Here is an 18,703-nt window from a genome sequence, read left to right as displayed (position 1 = left end):
ATGAGCTGGGACATGTTTATAATTTGTGAAAAAATTAATTAATAATTTTATAAGACCTTCAGGAAACCTCATCCCGCCCATAAATGAGGTTACTTGAAAAACGTGAAGGCTGCTTGTTGCCTGCCCGCCAACATTAACGTTGCATGGCTAGCGCTGTTAATTATCTAAACTACTTCCTTAATGGTCTTAATATGTCTCTGACAGTTCAGCGGGCACTCAGCCTCCTCGGTGCGCGCCCACCGAACAAAAGATCTAAATGACGCACGATGATGTCGGGACATACACCTGACGTCATGTTATGCCATTTTGCACATCAGTGCGTCAGGCCCACCCCCGCATGCCGATAGCAATATTCGGGCCAAGGAGGATGTTGAGTTGGAAGTTTCGGAGAATTGACTGGAGACTTTCACCACATTCACTTGACTCCATTTAATGCAAAGGGGGAGATTGTCATTGGACCTTAAAGGGGACTTGCAATTTTTTGACAAGCCAAATGTAATATGTATATAAGATAATAATGGATTGGTGATTTTGACAGTAAAATGAGTTCCTGTCTCATTTTATTGGGCAGAATTTTGCTCTCGTCAGGTGGGCACGCGCCTGACCCGAAGAATGTAAAATAACGAGCAATGATGTCGGGCGAGCGTCCCGATGGCATCGCATGATATTTCAGTCGGCGGATGCCATGGGAGACGACAGCCCACCCGCTGACAATTAAGCGGCCTATTAAGGTCCTCAATCAATTAATTTACTAGAATTTTTCGTTGCCCATCCAACCGTTCAGTGGGTGGGTGGGTGAAAAGGCCAAGCGACCTATGCATTTTTGGCGAAACCTCATCCAATGGTGGGATGAGGTTTCAACCAGTGATTTTTAAAAAAAACCTTTTAACACTCATATTTAACATGTCCCTGCTCATGTGACAGACATGAGGGGACATGTTTTCATTATTTTTAATACCTTTATTTTTTATTTTAAAAATCTTCAGCTTCCTGAGATAGCTCTGTGTCTCAGAGACCTTATACTGCACATACGCAAACCTCCGACCTCGTCCTCCTCCCACACCCACCCCCGCAGCGCTGAGCACTGCAGCACATGATTCACGCTGGCTGGTCGTTTATTGGCGAGCCAGCGTGAAATCACGGTTGAGATCCGATCGTGGGTGGTGATCGGATTCCCGACTGCTCCCAGGTCGCCTGCCAAGTCCGCCCGACAGCCAAATAATCCTGGCCAGTGTGTTTAAACACTCCAAGGCCACCAGAAAACAGAACAGTGACAAACCTGAAATAACAAAGAGTGTTCAAAATCAGTGAACATCTGTAAAGAGAAAGGTTCTCATCTGAAATATTAAATTTTATTCTTGCTCCACAATTGCCTTTTCTTTTCCCAGCATTTTCTATTGTTATGTCGATTTCCAGCATCCATATTTTTTTGTTTTCCAATTATCAGTCATGTGTCCTTAATGATAAGGTCAGTTAAAAGGTAAGGAAACATTTCATTAAGGCTATAAAGAGGAGAAAAAATGGTGAATAGGGAGCCACCAGGTATACTGAGCACACACAGGGATTTAATCTATGGCTATTAAGGGACTAGGGTAGTTAATGTAATGATAAAAATAAAAAAACTGCGGATGCTGAAAATCCAAAACAAAAACAGAATTACCTGGAAAAACTCAGCAGGTCTGGCAGCATCAGTGGAGAAGAAAAGAGTTGACATTTCGAGTCCTCATGACCCTTCAACAGAACTGTGAATATTAGAAAAGGGGTGAAATATAAGCTGGTTTAAGGTGCGGGGGGGGTGGAGAGAAGTGGAGGGGGGTGGTGTGGTTGTAGGGACAAGCAAGCAGTGATAGGAGCAGATAATCAAAAGATGTCACAGACAAAGGAACAAAGAAGTGTTGAAGGTGGTGATATTATCTGAACGAATGTGCTAATTAAGAATGGATGGCAGGGCACTCAAGGTACAGCTCTAGTGGGGGTAGAGGGCAGGGTGGAGTGTTAAAATGGCAAGTGACAGGGAGATTTGGGTCTTTCTTGCTCTCTTGCCCACATGTCTGTCCTTGGCTTGCTGCTTTGTTCCAGTGAAGCCCAACGCAAACTGGAGGAACAGCACCTCATCTTCCGATTAGGCACTTTACTGCCTTCTGGACTGAATACTGAATTCAACAACTTTAGATCTTGAATTCCCTCCTCCATCCCCACCCCCTTTCTGTTTCTTCCCCCTTCCTTCTGTTTTTTCCAATAATTTATATAGATTTTTCTTTTCCCATTTATTTCCATTATTTTTAAATCTTGTATGCCCTGCTAGTCTTTCCACCCCACCCCCACTAGAGCTATACCTTGAATGCCCTGCCATCCATTCTTAATTAGCACATTCATTTAGATAATATCACCACCTTCAACACTTCTTTGTTCCCTTGTCTGTGACATCTTTTGATTATCTGCTCCTATCACTGCTTGCTTGTCCCTACAACCACACCACCCCCACCCACCACTTCTCTCCCCCCACCCACCTCCCCACCTTAAACCAGCTTATATTTCACCCCTCTTCTAATATGCACTCAGTTCTGTTGATGGGTCATGAGGACTCAAAACGTCAACTCTTTTCTTCTCCGCCAAAGCTGCCAGACCTGCTGAGTTTTTCCAGGTAATTCTGTTTTTGTTTTGGTTAATGTAATGGTCTGTTTATGTCTAGTTTTAATATTATTGACTGATGTTCATAATATACTGAGGCATGACACAATGTAAGGAACATCTGTCAGTGTCCTGAAGGAAGGGAGAGGAGGTGTGCTGACAACTGAGTCAGAGACAGGTGAGAAGGATGAACTGGCTCCCCTCTATTCAACCTCCTCATTTGGTCACAACAATGGTTTAATTTTTCACAAGGATATGCCTTTTTCAAATCAGAATTTACTTAACTAATTATGGAGTGAGCAATAAGGAGCCAATCAAACAAGGTTTTCTTGAGTTAAAGAAAGAGAACATTTATTAACTAAACCTGAGGAAAAAAAGTAATGAAAACATGTCACATAAGGTATCATAAATAAGGGAACTTATAGTCCAATAAAAAATGTTGAGGTAATACACAGTTAAGTGTCCTTTTATTGTCCTGGAGGATAGATGCTTAAATGTTGAGGCTGATTTAGATTAGTTGGTTTCTTGGATGTGGTCTGATATATATACTTCACACATTGTGTATTTCCAATGGGTTTTGGGTGGGTCTGTCTGTAGCAGACATTGTGTCCAGCACTTTGCATTTTAATGTCTTTTCCTTAGACAGTTATGAGTTTCGATGGGTCTGAAGTTTGTTTGTTTTTCACCTTCACCTTGGAAGGGGGCCTTGCATTTTTAAGTAGTTTGTTCTGTCTCATTTCAAATTGCAAAATTTCCAGTCAGTTGAACAGTTTGAAAACGATATTTTCAAAATTAAAGAGGCATAGCCTCATGACACAGAGGGCTGCAGCCTATTAGCGGTAATGTTACTGGCAAATTATGCCTCTTTAATTGTATGGGCTTTAAGTTTGCTAACAAATCTATCATGTGGTACTTTGTCAATCATCTTTTGGAAATCCACATAGACAACATCAGCCAGACAACCCCCACCAAACCTCATTGTTACTTTGTCAAAGAACTCAATCAAGTGAGTCAAACACAATTTGCCTTTAACAAATCCGTGTTTCATTTATGAGCCCATGCTTTTCTAAATACCAATTAATTTTTTCCTGGATTGTTGACTACAAAATTGTTCCCACCATCAATGTTAGGCTGACTTCCCTGTGAGTTTATCCATCTCCATTTTTGTAAACAGGGGTGTAACATTTGCAATCTTCCAGTCCTCTGGCTCCACCATCACACTGAAAGAGAATTAGAAGATTATAAACAAAGCCTCCACAATCCACCTTGACTTCCCTCAACAATTTAGGATACATCCCGTCTGGTGCAGGTGTCTTTTCTACTTCAAGGTTCTGGCAACCCTTTAAAAAACTATTCAAAGGTCAAAATAATCTACAAATTATGGGGAAGGATAATGGATGCAACATTATAGGTGATGTACCAAAAAATCATGCAAAAATAAATAATAAAGGAAATATATTTTAAAAGAATCGGCACAACATAATTTAAAATAGAAAATGCAAGAAAAATAAGGAAGGCCTGCTAACTGGGAGAAGAGATAAAGGGCAGGTCCACAGAAAGAGAGTAGGCACTGTGCTCTGACAAAGGGTATCTGACCCAAATGTCAACCCACCTCCTCTCCCTTCCGTTGAGACATTGGCAGATATTTCTTATTGCATCATGCCCCAGTTTATTATGAACATTCAATCAATAATTTTAAAACTGGACATGAACAGACAATTAAAATGGCCACTCTAAATCATGTGACCTTTGGCATTTGCGCTTCAGACAGCCCTAAGTGTCAATAAAATACTTAATAACATATGGACATTCCTAGCCATCCGAGGAATTCACATATCTCTTTGGATAAGGAAGCATCAACACAAATAAACTCTAGAATCCCTAGCCAGCCTGTCTTTCCATTTTAGCTTGGGCAAAAGAGAACATTGAAACTCAATGTGTATAAGGCAGATATGAATGGATTCTATCAGTTTCCCATTGTATGATGATGGTTTCCTTCACACAAACTAGACTGGGTGGGTGGAATTTTCTCACCCTGCCCATGGTGGGTTTGGTGGCAGTCAGAAGCGGAGAATCCAGTGGCAAGCAAAAAGTCACTAATCTGCAGTCGTAAAAACAGCTTGCAATTCTCCCAATGGTGGCTTTATGGCAGGTCGGTTATCTCTCCAACTATTGGTGTGAACACCATTTGCATTCATTAACATGTCATGAACACTCATTAAAACAGCTGACTGCCGGAATCTTGTCAGGCCTTCCAATCTTGCATCGTGCCAGTGGGAAATTACGCTGGCCTCCAACCCATTTGAAAAGGGGTGACATGCACAAGTCAGACCGCAGTTCGCTGGTAACTTTGAGGTGAGCGGAACATACATAGCCTATCTGCCATAGCGCTGCACCGGTCTTGTTGTGATGAATGCCACTCTGTTGGAGCTGTAGGGTTGGACTGCTCTTGCTCTTTGCCTACATTGTCCCGAGGAACACCACTGTGCTGTGGTACTCATGTAGGCCTCCACTTTCAGAAACTAGCAGTTCAACCGAGGGGTGGGCCATGAGGCAAGGGTGCAGTTGATGAACACGAGACAGGCAACTGGGAGGGAAGGCTCTGGAATGCCACTGAGGGGTAGGGCGAACACAAGGGGGGGCAATGAGTAGGGAAGGCTGTGGAATGGAGGTGAGGGGGAAGGGCAAACATGAGGGGGGGCAACAGGAAGGGAAGGTTGCGAAATGGCAGTGAGGGCGAAAGGCAAAGACGAGGGAGGCCCTCTAAGCTCTTGTTGCCGCACAAATGAGCAGGAGTCTGTTTAGAAAGAAAAGAGGAAGACCTCCTTGAGATGAAAGCCACTGGAAGCCAATGGCTTCATTAGCACTGTTAAAGATCCACTCAGAACTCAGTCGCTTCACATCACAGTCACTGAATCTTAAGAGCAACACACAGAAATTTAGAATTTTGGAATGTAGGCAACAATGAAAGAGGCACAGCTGTATCATATATGACATTCCATCAATGAAGGCCTGTCACATGTTCACTAGATTTGACACTCCTAACGGGCCAACGGACATCCACTCATTGACCATGAGCAACTGACTGGTCATTAATATGCCACATCAGAGATTGGAGCACAGAGCTAGGTTAGGTAATTAAACCTTAGAATCCTACGTAGGGTTCAAGATGTTCCATATCTGCAATGCCATCTTGGTCACCTTGATGTGTGTGCTAGTGTCTCAGGGACAAAGTGGCATCATCCACCATGCAAGTAAGTTAGGAAAAACTATGGATCCTTACAGTTTACAAATGTGTCATCCTCTGAGCTTCGCTTTCTTGCCCCTTGAATCATTAATCTCTTCAATGTTTCCTTTCAGAGAGAAGGCAAATGCACATATGGGTCCAGGGCTCAATGCTGCCTTTGTCGGGGTCCTAATGCAATGGAGGAGGCAAAGGAGGGAGAGGCAACTCTCCATGGAGCTCCAGCAGGAGGGATATGGACAAGCAGAGCCAGGGCATGAACAGGAGGGTGAGGAGGAGTGACCCAATCAATGGGCGTGACTCACCAGACCTAGGTTTTATCATAGAACAGTGTCCTATTTTACCTTGGGCAAAAGGGAACATTGAAACTCAATGTGTGTAAGGCAGATATGAATGGATTCTATCAGCTTTCCATTGTATAATGATGATTTCCTTCACCCAAACTAGACTGAGTGGGTGGAATTTTCCCACCTTGCCCATGGCGGATTTCTTGGTGGTCAGAAGCAGAGAATCCAGCGGCTTGTCCCAAGGTCTGGTACATCACATATGCCACATTCTTTGTGAAGACCTGACATCATGTGGAGTTGGAGGATATTCCCTGCATGTGGCTTTGAAGGTAGCTGCGGCACTCAATTTCTTGTCTTCTGGTCCTTTCCAAGGATCAACAGGCGATCTGTGTGACATCTCTCAGTTCGCAGCACATTGATGCATAAAGAAGGTCACAGATGCCCTTTACACAAAGGCCCATCATTATGTTAGGTTTGCTCTGGACGTAGGTAGCTAGGCTACGAGAGTCACTGGCTTTGCCGCCATATGAGGCTTCCCAAGAGTGTAGGATGCAACAGCCTGCACCCATATGACTATAAGGGCTCTATGGCAGCAGCCCCTAATGTTTGTAAACTGCAAGGGTTACCATTCCATCAATATACAACGAGTGTGTGATCACCAGAAGCACAAACTGCACATTTGTGCACTGTACCCTGAGAGTTTCCATAATTCTTACATCCTGAGCCACTCCCAGGTGCCTGAGATTTTGGAGGGGCCATTACATCTGCAGGGATGGCTGCTTGGGGATAAGGGGTACCCACTGAAATGCTGGCTGATGACACCAAAGTGTCACCCTCATGGTCGTTCCAAGTAGAAGTACAACACTGTTCACAGCTCCACACGTTCCCTTCTCGAGCAGACCATGGGGCTTCTGAAGACACGCCTCAGATGCATGTACCGCTCAGGTGGTGCACCGAATACACTCCCGACAGGGTTTCCTGCATCATCTCAGTGTATTGCACCCTTCACAATCTGGCTATCCCAAGAGGCAACCCCCTATTCAAAGGATGATCTGGAGGGGGATGGGAGCTCATCAGGGGATGAAGGTCTGGAGGCCCAAGAATCTCAGGAGGCTGCTGAGGGTCAGTATGAGCGTGATCACGCCATGGAGGAAGGAAGATGTGGGAGACAGGCCCATGATACGTTAATTGCTGACATGTTCCAGGAAGAGTAAAGTTAACTGAGGGAATATGGCCACATCTCTCCTAGCCCTCAATGCCATTTTATTTCAACTCAGGGAATATCCACCCACTTTCAACAAGGTCGAGTCCCACATTCACCAGCGTGTTCTGACCTCATGAATCACCAGACCATGATCTTTGCTTTGGTCCATGGGGCCCTGTGAGTGAGCTCACTCTGGGAACAAGTGTCCACTGAGGAACAAGAACAATGTGAGAGAAGACTTGAAGCCCTTGCCACCATCTGATGATGCAAACACTGCTGCGACTGAGATGTGGACATGCCGAGGGATCTCCTCCTCCCATGCATGTCTTTTCTCCTTCCACTACCACTGAGGAGACACAAATGCCACTAGATTATCAATGCTGATAAGCTGCCCTCACTCAATGGTGTTCGTTGAGGAAGAAAGGTGAAAAAAGCTTACATCACACACTTCAAATAAAGATTTAAACACATCTCGCTCACATCACACAAGAGGTGCAGAGACTAGTTCAACTGAAGTTGACATCACAGGAATGTGAATCTTACAGTAGGACACTATTACGGAGGGTTTCAAAGTACAAAATCACAAAGCTTTCAGTTAAAACTCACATAGCCATCAAATGTATTCACAAAGGTGCAATGTATTTACATGTATAGCACATTCGTGACCAAAAAGTGACACCAATTTGTCTTAACTTTCCTAAGTCTAGCGTTACACCTGGATGCAGCCCCGTCATCCGCAGCAGAGATGGGGACAGCCTGCTCACTGCTACGCCCTGATGTCTGGGATGACCTTGGCAAACATCCTCTGGTGGCCCGAGGCCTGGAGGACCTCGACTTAATACGGGTCTCCTACTCAGGGACAGAAGCACCCTCAACGGCCTGAGAAGCTGGGGTGGATAGGGTCACATGCAGAGGGAGCTGTGAATGGCTGCACACCCTTGGAGTGTCCAGAGGAGGCTCCCAGGATGTTCAGCTGATGCTTATCCTCCCTGTGAGTGCTGGAGCGCCCCTCCCTGACTCGTGCAGGAGATGGTGCACTTGGAAGGAGATCCAGGTGCTTTGTCCCCATGTCGCCTACATCCTGATGGTGCCCACCAGGGTGCGTGGCCATGGAGTGCAATCTGGCAAGAACTTGTGGATCAAGGTCTCCGTGGTGGTCATTGGTTTTCCCATAGTGACCTCAAGGCGTTCTCGCCAGAGTCATGACATCATGCAGAACGTGGATGGACTCCTCCAACGTTCAGTCTAGTCTGCTGAGTGACTGCTGAATCTCTGCCTGATGTTCCATTGCCTGTCATTGCATCTCCAGCATTAATTTGGTGGCATGTGACTTGAACTGAGCAGGTGGCTGGTCTCCAGCAGCCCTCCAAGTGCCAGAGACCAGGGCCGTCCCTGCCTCCAACTGCTGCAGGGGCGTGTCAGTGAGGTTTCCCAGAAAGTGAGCCCGAGCCTAATCTACAGCTGTGTCCCACCCATGTGTGTGTTTCTGAACTGGTGGGGGGTGCGTGTGAGTGCCATGACATTTCTTCCAGAGCTTCTTCTTCAGATGAAGCCTGTGGGTTCACACTGGTGCTAGACTGGCTTGCGGGCCTCAATCTGCTGGTGCCTAGAAAATAGAAAATGGAGTTCTAGTTATTGAGCATGAGCTAGATAAGACTGCATATGACTCACTGTGATTGTCAGGATTTGATGAGGTGATGGAGCTGTGATCTGTACTGAGTTGGTGGGAGAGGCCAATCTCCCCTTCCCCACAGAAGCAATCCCTGTCCTCCTCAGCCAGCTCGGCCGCAGCCTCCTCAAACTCAGTGAGGACAATGATGTCACCATTCCTCCTTCAGTCTGTGATCTCTCGTGTCTGTTAGGCACCAGCTTGGCTTGTATGAAGAAGAAAGAAAGGCATGTGATGAGAAGGAATGGAGCAGAGGTTGGGTGCGATGCATGACCTCTGTGTGTGGTCAGCCCTCCCCAGAAGGGCCAGAGGATGGAGTGTGAGCAACATGATTGATGGGATGGTGGTGATGTGAAAGGCTCGGTGAGACAATGAGTGTTGATATGTGTCCCCTGCTAATGGTTTTGTGAGATTCCTGAACAGAGTAGCCATCATGATGCCATGATGAGAGTTTAATATGGGAGGCAGTTGAACAATGACTTTTCCTGGCGGAGCGGATGAGATCATTCATCCTCTTTTTGCACTGGGTGGCGTTTTGGGTGAGGGTGCCAGCCATGCTGACCTGCTCCGCGATGGCCTCCCAGGCTGGAGAGGTGAGGCTGCTGTGCTTCCTGCAGCCATCCCTGGGATAGAGCACATGCCTGTGTGCCTTCACCCCTCTGATCAAGGCCTGGAGGGCCTGGTGCATGAAGCGGGGTGCTGCCTTCTTCCTCGGGCTCTCAGCCTTCTTTTTCTGGCTGTCAGACATCTCTGGTGGGCTGGAGAGAGTGAGATTGTGTGTTAGACTGGCCTTTAAATATGGTGCCCAGACCTTCGAACCCACTAGCTGACGGCCAGAGGACAAATCAGCTCCTGACCCTCCAGGTGATCGATAAGCCCTTTTGCATCATTAATGACCCTCCTAGCATAGAACCGTGCGTGAGTTCCAGCCAATCCAGACAGCAGAGTGGGCGCTGCCAAAACCGCCCACCACCGCACTTAGTTTTATGAAGGGAAAATTCCACCCGGTGAATCTCAAGGATTAAACAACAACAGCCGATGTGGAATCAGCCACCACCAAGCCTCCTTATTGGAAAATAACTTTGAACTTGTAGAAGTCAAATGCTGAGGAAGCCATTTTGTTGTCTGCTTTTAAAATCAACAAGGAGCTGTTTGCAGACCGGGTTCCAGCAGAAGCCATTGAAAGAGCTGCAAGCCATCAGGCAGCCAAAGTAATTAGCAGCAATACTTTATAAGTAGGAGAACCCAATTGAGAGAAAGACTCCCTCAACCTGTTGAACTGTATGTTCACCCCAGAAACCTCCTAGGAATTCAACTACAAGTAACCTCATAGCCTGCTGAGAAATGCTCACTTTACAAGACTCTAACCTCAATTTCAAAGCATCAAGACCATCCAAGAAACAACAGACCTGCCTCACAGGAGACGGCAGTTCGCAAAATAGAGGCTGGGATAATTAATCTGTAATAGTATATTGCATTCATCTGTGTCTAATCTTCGGGTGGAAATTTACACAGGGGGATTTTACGGTTCCGCCTGAGTCTTTTGAATGGCTAGCCACATTTTATGGGCCCTGCCCCCACTGCAATGGAGCAAATTCTGCCCTTTGTGTATGAGACGAGCATTTGAGATGTCACGTTTAAATTCGGGGTAAGAATAAATAACTTTCTTTAGTTTAAAACTCACAAAACCTTGCTTATGAAGTTATTTAATTGACACACACTAAGGGGTAAGAAAACACACACACCACTTTCATACAAAAACATACTGATCACAGGAAGTAATACAATACGAACATTCTGTCCATGACAATTACAAGGCCCCAGCAATGTGTAGTGATTAGAAGGTGTAGCTAAAGTCCAAATCAAATATCTCCACTAAGTAAAATGCTTTAGCCACAAGGGAGGAAAATGTTGAATATAACTAAAGAATTATATGAGTTCATAGATAATTTGGAGAACAATTATGTGGTGGAACAGATAGAAAAAATCCTGAATTACAGCAATATGGGGCAGAATTTTGCCCTTGGCATGCGGGATCGGCGGGGGCGGGTAGGGGCGGTTGGGAAGCCGACTGCCGCCCATGATCGGCAGCGCTCTGCGTTTTCACGCACGTGGGCCAATTAAGGTCTGCCCAGCTTGATACGCGAGTGGCAGAGCTGGGTGCTGCCTGGGTGCAAGTGGGCAGAGGGCGAGCAGGCCTATCTTGCAATTTGCGCATGCGTGCGAAACAGCGCTGAGTAATCTCCCTGAGGTACGGAGTTTCCTGAGGCAGATGAAGAAAATATTGAAAAAATTATTAAACAGCACAAAACATCAATGGCACATCCCCTCATGCGACTCCGTCACATGAACAGGGACATGTTTTTAATTAAAAATTAAAGTTTTTATTTCATCTGTATTTCATTTTGGAAACCACATCCACAGGCAGAATGGAATGCAAAGGCCATTTTGGCCTTTTTGCCTGCCCACCAGCCGTTAGGTTGAACAGGCAGCGAAAAATTCAGCACAGTTGATAACTTAGTGGCCTTAATAGGCTTTTAATTGTTGGCGGGCACACTGCCGGCTCCAGTGCGCAGCTGCCGACTGAACTAACGCATGACTGCGCGTTGACGTCAGCATGCTTGGCTGATATCATCACGTGTCATTTCCCACTCGGTCGGGTCGGACGCACACACCCACCTGCCAAGCTAAAAGTCCTGCCCCTGGAATTAACTTCCATTTCTTTTTATTTTTGATATGAGCTTCTTTTGCTTTTCGAAGTAAATTTGGCTCAAAGTAGCTTACACAGACACTGCTATACTCTACTGATCAGAAACTAGTTACATAAGAAACAGGTCTCTTTTCAGACACAAAAGGGCTATGTAATGCTGCTGTAAACAAAAGGTTACCCTAAGCCTCGACTAATTCTAGACAACCACCTTCCATGACGAGGAAGCAGACAATGGGCAGAATTTTCTACTTGTCAGGTGGGCTGGTCGGGATCGGGCGTGGGTGGGCGCGGAGGCGATCGCCGTCCGCGATCAGCTACTCGCTGCCATTTTACGCGGGCAGGCCAATTAAGGCCCGCCCAGCTTGATTCGCGGCTCCCGAGACAGCAGGAGCAGGCAGGCGGCGGCGGGACTGCAATGACCACCATGTCCAATGGCGACCTGGTGGCCTGTTTAAGGAGTGCGCAGGCAGCCTTCCAAAAGCTGGCAACCATGGCCAGCAGAAGGGCTTACGAGAGCGCTGCTGGTGAGCAGGCCAGGCAGGAGGGCAGGTCAGCAGGGCACTGTGCCCCTCACATCTCAGATGAGTACCTTGTTTCCCTCCTCAAGAAGGTGGCAGCACGGCATGAAATCCTAGTGCCGAGGGATGGGAGCAGGAGGCCCCCCCCACATGACGAAATGTGCCTGGGAGGAAGTGGCAGAAAGGGTCAGTGCACACAATGTGGTGTGATGCACCTGGGTTCAGTGTTGCAAGCACTTCAATGACCTCTTGCGATCGGGAAGGGTGAGTACTGTGTTGGCATGGGTCACTTAGCACAGCAGTTAGGTTTGCACCCTAGGCACCCACTACCTCTGAATGTAGTTAGTGCATTGAATCATTCACGGCATGTGGCCTTCGCTGGGTGGGCCAGCATTTATTGTCCATGCCTACCACCTGAGAGGGTGGTACTGAGCTGGGTTCTGTATCAGCTGTGTGTGGTACACTTACACCCACAGTACTGCTCTGGGGACGACCTCCAGGATCTGTATCTAGGTGCAGTGCTGGAACTCCAAAACATTTCAAAGTCAGGCTGCTGACTGACTGGGAGGGGAACTTCCAGGTGGTGGAGCATCTATCTATCTGCTGCCCTTGGCATTCTACATGGTTCTGCTTCCTTGCTTTGGAGGGTTATACTATGTGGGTGGCAAATGTGATGGAGGCAGCATCTGGGCAAGGTGTCAGCTCTGGCTGCTTGGTATGAGCGTATGGCTGCTCCAGGGTCACGATCCACATGAGCCCTGTAAGGTTTCACTCAGGTGGGGGTGGCAAGGCTGCAATGGCACTGCAGGTACAGGGTGGACTAATCAATGCTCCTCTCTCCTTTCAGGAGAATACCGCACACAATAATGCTGAGAGGCTGCGGACTGGCAGAGGGCAGGCACAGTTGGTGATTCTCACCAGATACAAGCAGGAGGATTTCGAGCTGGAGAGGCACCTTGCACCCAGGTCAACTAGTAGTGGTGAGGCTGGAGTGCCAGTGGGAGGTAAGAGTGCCGTGCACTCAGGTCACAATGTCTGTCCTTACAACCATTCCACTGTTGCCTGTTTAGTGAATTCAGCTTCCAACATGGGTTTTACATTGATTACGGAAGGAGGAGCACATCCTGATCCAGGGGCCAGGCATGCACATTAACAGTGTCTCGACTTCAACTAATCAAATGTCCTTGTTCTTCCTTTCAGCCTCACTGGAGCAGGGCTGGAATGAGGAGGCACAGGGCCCGCCACTAACACCTGAGGGTCCTGACGACTTACAAGCACCAGCGTAACACCATCTCAGCCAGGCAGGCACCAGCGTAGATACCAGCACCTCGGTGGGGATTAGATTGTCGGCTAGTGTGCCGGGGCACTGTGGTGAGGGCATTTCATACTTGCTTGAGGTGCAAGTGGAGACAGAGAGTGCCCAGGGCACTGGCAGTCAGAGGACTGCAGGGGATTAGGAACATGCCCAGTCGGTGGCTCATGATGAGCCTCTGGAGTCGCCCCTGAGGCAGCAGATGCTGGAAGTCCAGCAGGGTCTGCAGGAGGATCTGGCAGAGACACATGAGAGAATGTGCGGCATGGTCCCCGTGATGATGATCAGCAATGCAGCGACCCTCATGGCCGAGCGCCATGCTTCCTCCATGGAGAGAATGGCGACTCTCATGGAGAGTCTTCTCCAAGAGAAGAATCAGGACTTCCTGGGGATACACTCTAACCAGCAAGCCCTCACAGCGGCATCGACCTCAGCTGATCAGTGTCAGTGTGAGATGGATTGGGCACCCAGTATTGTAGCTAGGTGCCCATCCATCCATGGTGAGCAGGGAGGTCCGAAATGACCTCATGTCGGCGCAGCAGCTGCCTGTCGTCTCTGCGGGCTCCTCTCAGGATGCTCTGGATGAGGACAGCAGCTCCTCTGCCCCACTGCCAGTGACTATGGGACCCGATGAGGCTGTGGCAACTGGGGAGATGCCAGCCGTGGCACTGGCCGATCCCTCCCAGGCGAGGCCACAACAGGCTCCACAGGCCAAGGGACGGCCGCCAAGGTCATCAAGGCCAACTGGACAGCACAGTGAGTAGGCTGTCTCCAATGCCAGTGCCAGTGAGGCAGGAGCACCTAGATGGAGCATCCGCAAACATAAGCTTAAGGCACCTTAGGCACAACACAGGCTTCTCACTGGTGGTTTTCTGTTGGCCCAAGATTAGTTGATTATAATTTGGTGTACAGATTAACACCTGTAAATTAAGTTTCTGCTTTGTTTTGTGAAATCATTAAATGCTTCATTTGTGAACAAGGCTTAGGGTGATTCCTACTTCTGCAGGTGGATGGGAACCCATGATGTTATGAGTGACTTGTTCGCCATTGAGCTTTATTGACAAGGCACATAGTTTATGTTCCTAATCAGACAAATGTTGCTCTCAGGTATGGAGTACAGAGCCTACAGCCCTGGCTTGGAATGGAGATCCATCTGTGGTGGCCTAGCTGAAGGTTCATTGGATTAAAGTCTCCCAGGTGTCCCTGCCTCCCTGGAGGATGCCTGGGTCAGCATCTATCCTGCTTAGTGTTCTCCTGAGCTTGCTCGTCCTTGGACTCACCACTGGACTCATGGTGTACAGCCGGAGCATCTGTGTCTATGTCTTCTTCCTCCACTCCAGCCCCCCTTTCCAGCACCACTTTGTGCAGAGTGCAGCACGCAACCACTATCAGTGACATACTACCTGGGGGATACTGGAGTGTGCACCCTGAATGGTCCAGGCATCAGAAGCGCATCTTGAGAAGACCGATGGTTCTCTCCACCATAGCCCTTATGGAGGCGTGGATTCTGTTGTACCGCTGCTCGGTCTCTGTTCTTGGATGGTGAAGAGGTGTCATGAGCCACCTTTTGAGGGGATAGCCCTTGTCACCCAGCAGCTGGAGAACTGAAGAGCCTCAGCACCTGGGAGTGTCTGAGGATGTATGCATCATGGGAGCTGCCTGGGTACCTTTCACATGTGCCCATGCGATGATCTGAAGATTGCACGGGCTCCAAAAAATCACTGTCTAGTAATGGCTCAAGGGCCTTAAGTGGTCCGTTAATTAATGGTGGTCGCATATCGGTGATCATCTCGCACGCACTCACCAAAATATCACGATGGCGCACACTGACGTCGGGATGCACACTTGACGTCACCACATGTCATTTTATGTGTCAGCGTGTCGGGCCCACCCCCGCACACCATCATAAAAATTCTGGACAATGAGTTCACAGCATCAAATATTTAGGGCAGAATTTTTTGCTCACCATGCGGGTGCGTCTAACACTCCCGAGCATAAAATAGTGCACAATGATGCCGGGTAAGCGTCCCAATTTCTTTGTGTACTCATGCGATATTTTGGTCATCAGGCACGCGATCGTGTCGGCAGCATGTCTGTCGACAATTAAGAGGGCTATTAAGCCCATTATTGGCGCAATTAACTGGGAGTTTTTTGCTGCCCATCCAACATTACAGTTGGAAGGCGGGTGAATCAGCCAGGCGGCCTTTGGATTTTTCAGGAAACCTCATCCAAGGGCGGGATGAGGTTTCCGAGATTAATTTAAAAAAAGATAAAAATGTTTGGACACCAATTTCAGCATCCATATGTTTAGGTAACTCATTCTAATGCGTGGACATTTTTTTCCAGATTTAAAAATCTTCATTTGATACTTTTGAAGTCCTCAGCTCCCTGAGGCAGCTCTCTGCCTTCAGGGACCTTTCATTCCACGTTACCCTGCGCCCACGCTGACTTCAACGCCCACCCTCTTCCCATCCTACCCTGGCAGCGCTGAGCATTTCAGCACGTCTTTCACACTGGCTGGCCGTTAATTGATCAACCAGTGTGAAATCGTGGTTGGGGGCTAATCATGGGCAGTGGTCCTTTCCCCGGCCACTCTTGGGCCTGCCGATCGCGGCTGCCCGCTGACCTGAATATACTGCCCCTTGTTTTATGGTACAAATATATAGGTAAAGCAAAATTAATGATCATGTATGCAGCAGTATATAGTTGATTTGATGTTGAATAAAAATCAATTGTCTTTATTCTACTGGAGTGGCAGAAAAGTCCCAACAGTTTATATGGAATAGCAGCTGAGGTCAATTTTGTAAGTTATGTCTTGTCAATATATTTATATAAATGTTCCCTCACCAGACTCTTCATCTTCAAGTACACTGCTGAATTCCAACATCATTCTTCCATTCCTTCCAGAGCTTTTATTTAGATCAGTTTTACAATGTCTTTTCTATGCAGACCCCTTTATATTCTCCAGTGGCCTTCTGAGCTATGCTGTTCACTGCTTCCTTCTCTGCAGCAATTTTGATACCTTTGAATGATCTTGAAGCATTTTCTGGGTTCCTTTCATCTTTTCAACAAATTAGACTGGATTGATCCAAATCCAGTTTCTACATTTCTCTTATGTTATTCCTTTAGACGGGGGAATGCTTAGTTTCACAATTTTTGATTTTGAATTTGCTGTAACAGCTCTTTCCAGAAGGTATTTCACTGGAGTGTTGCTCTCTGCCTTCTATCCACATTCAAATGGAATGGTATCAGTGCATCAAATAGTTTTAACACATTTTTGATGTTGTCACAGCATTGGAGAATAAGGTGAAAGCACTGACTTCTGAGGCAGACTGCTTACAACAGTCACAGCCACAGAATGCAGCCCCGATTCAGGTGAAACAAGAAGAACTCATTCAAAACTGGGACCGAATCCGCACCTTGGCAGCACAGAGGCATACATGCCATGATGACTCGAATAGGTGAAAGCAGAAGTGAATGAGTAAGAACTCACATGAAAACTCATTACAAGGGAATGAAATGAGTTTGCATCTAGCATACAATTTATTAACTCGGGTGCAGATTACTAAACTTTTATTGTGGTAATGATAAATAGGCCTTCTGTCTTAAATTCTACATTTTATAAATCATAGCCCATACTGCCTCTGGAGCTGCAGGATGTGGTATTTTTTTAACTAGCAAAATTTGACTGCAAATGCTACTTATGTTGCTAACAGAAAGCTGCAACAGAGAGGGATTTGGGAGTCCTCATGAATGAATCCCAAAAAACTAACATACAAATTCAACAGGTAATAGGGAAGGCAAATGGAATGTTGGCCTTTATTTCACAGGGAATGGAGTATAAAAATAGGAAAATCTTGCTAAAACTATAAAAGGCACAAGTTCGACCACACCTAGAATACTGTGAACAATTTTGGTCCCCTTATCTAAGGAAAGATATACTGGCATTGGAAGCAGTACAGAGAAGGTTCACTAGATTGATCCCAGGTATGGAGAGACTTTCTTGTGAGGAGAGGCTGAGTAGTTTGGGCCTGTACTCATTGGAGTTTACAAGACTGAGAGGCGACCTTATGAAACATATAGGATTCTTAGGGTGCTTGACAGGGTAGATGCTGAGCGGTTGTTTCCCTTTGTGGCAAAATCTAGGACCAGAGGGCATAATCTCAGCGTAAGGGATCACCCAATTAAGATAGAGATGAGGAGGAATTTCTTCTCTGAGGGTAGTGAATCTATGGAATTCTTTACTGCAGAGGGCTGTAAAGGCTCGGTTGTTAAGTATATTCAAAGTTGAGATAGACAGATTTTTAATCAGTAACTGAATCAAGGGTTATGGGGAAAAGGCAGGAAAGTAGAGTTGAGGATTATCAAATCTGCCATGAATGGCGGAACAGACTCGATGGGCCAAATGGCTTACTTCTGCTCCCACGTCTTATGGTCTTATGTCACCAGTTCCCCAGCACAGAAATTAATTCCCAATTCTCTATTGCTCACCATCAGGAACACAGTTTGCCAATAAGCTGAAATTTAAATAAATTCACATTTTTGTGATCTCAATTTAATATTAAAAAATAACTTTTACAGGAGGTGAAGCCTATTGTTTTCCCACTTATCCTTAACCAATATAGATTTCACATTTTTCTTCTGAGGAATGTCAGGTTCTAATAAATCAGTCTGCTTCTTTTTATGCAATCTGATTCACTTCAACACTCTGATTACTAGCTGCTATGTTTCCAAGTACTGCTCTACAATTATTGCTTAAACCATGACACTCGCCAAGAGTCTTGTCTTTTGAATACCTTGGTGTAAATAATCATGAGCTAAAAGTTGAAATTTGCAACGAATCAAGCTTCAAATTATTAATCAGCGTAACTTTGCATTTGATCTAATTAGACAAAAAATATCCATTTCTAGTCTTTAGTTATCATAAGATATATGGTTATCTATATGCTTAAAATTATTATTAAAATATACTATTGCTGTTCTATTTTCATTTGTATGTTAGAATGCTTTACTGTTTAATTATTTTCAAATCAACTTTCTATTGCAATCTAAAAGAAACTGTACTCTTCCAAATAATAGTTCTCTCCTAATTACCTGTTTGTTTTTTGCTCCTAAATTTCCATTGCAC

The sequence above is a fragment of the Carcharodon carcharias genome, chromosome 2 (genome assembly GCF_017639515.1).
Source record: "Carcharodon carcharias isolate sCarCar2 chromosome 2, sCarCar2.pri, whole genome shotgun sequence".
Lineage (NCBI taxonomy): Eukaryota > Metazoa > Chordata > Chondrichthyes > Lamniformes > Lamnidae > Carcharodon > Carcharodon carcharias.
This window is presented reverse-complemented; position numbering follows the sequence as displayed.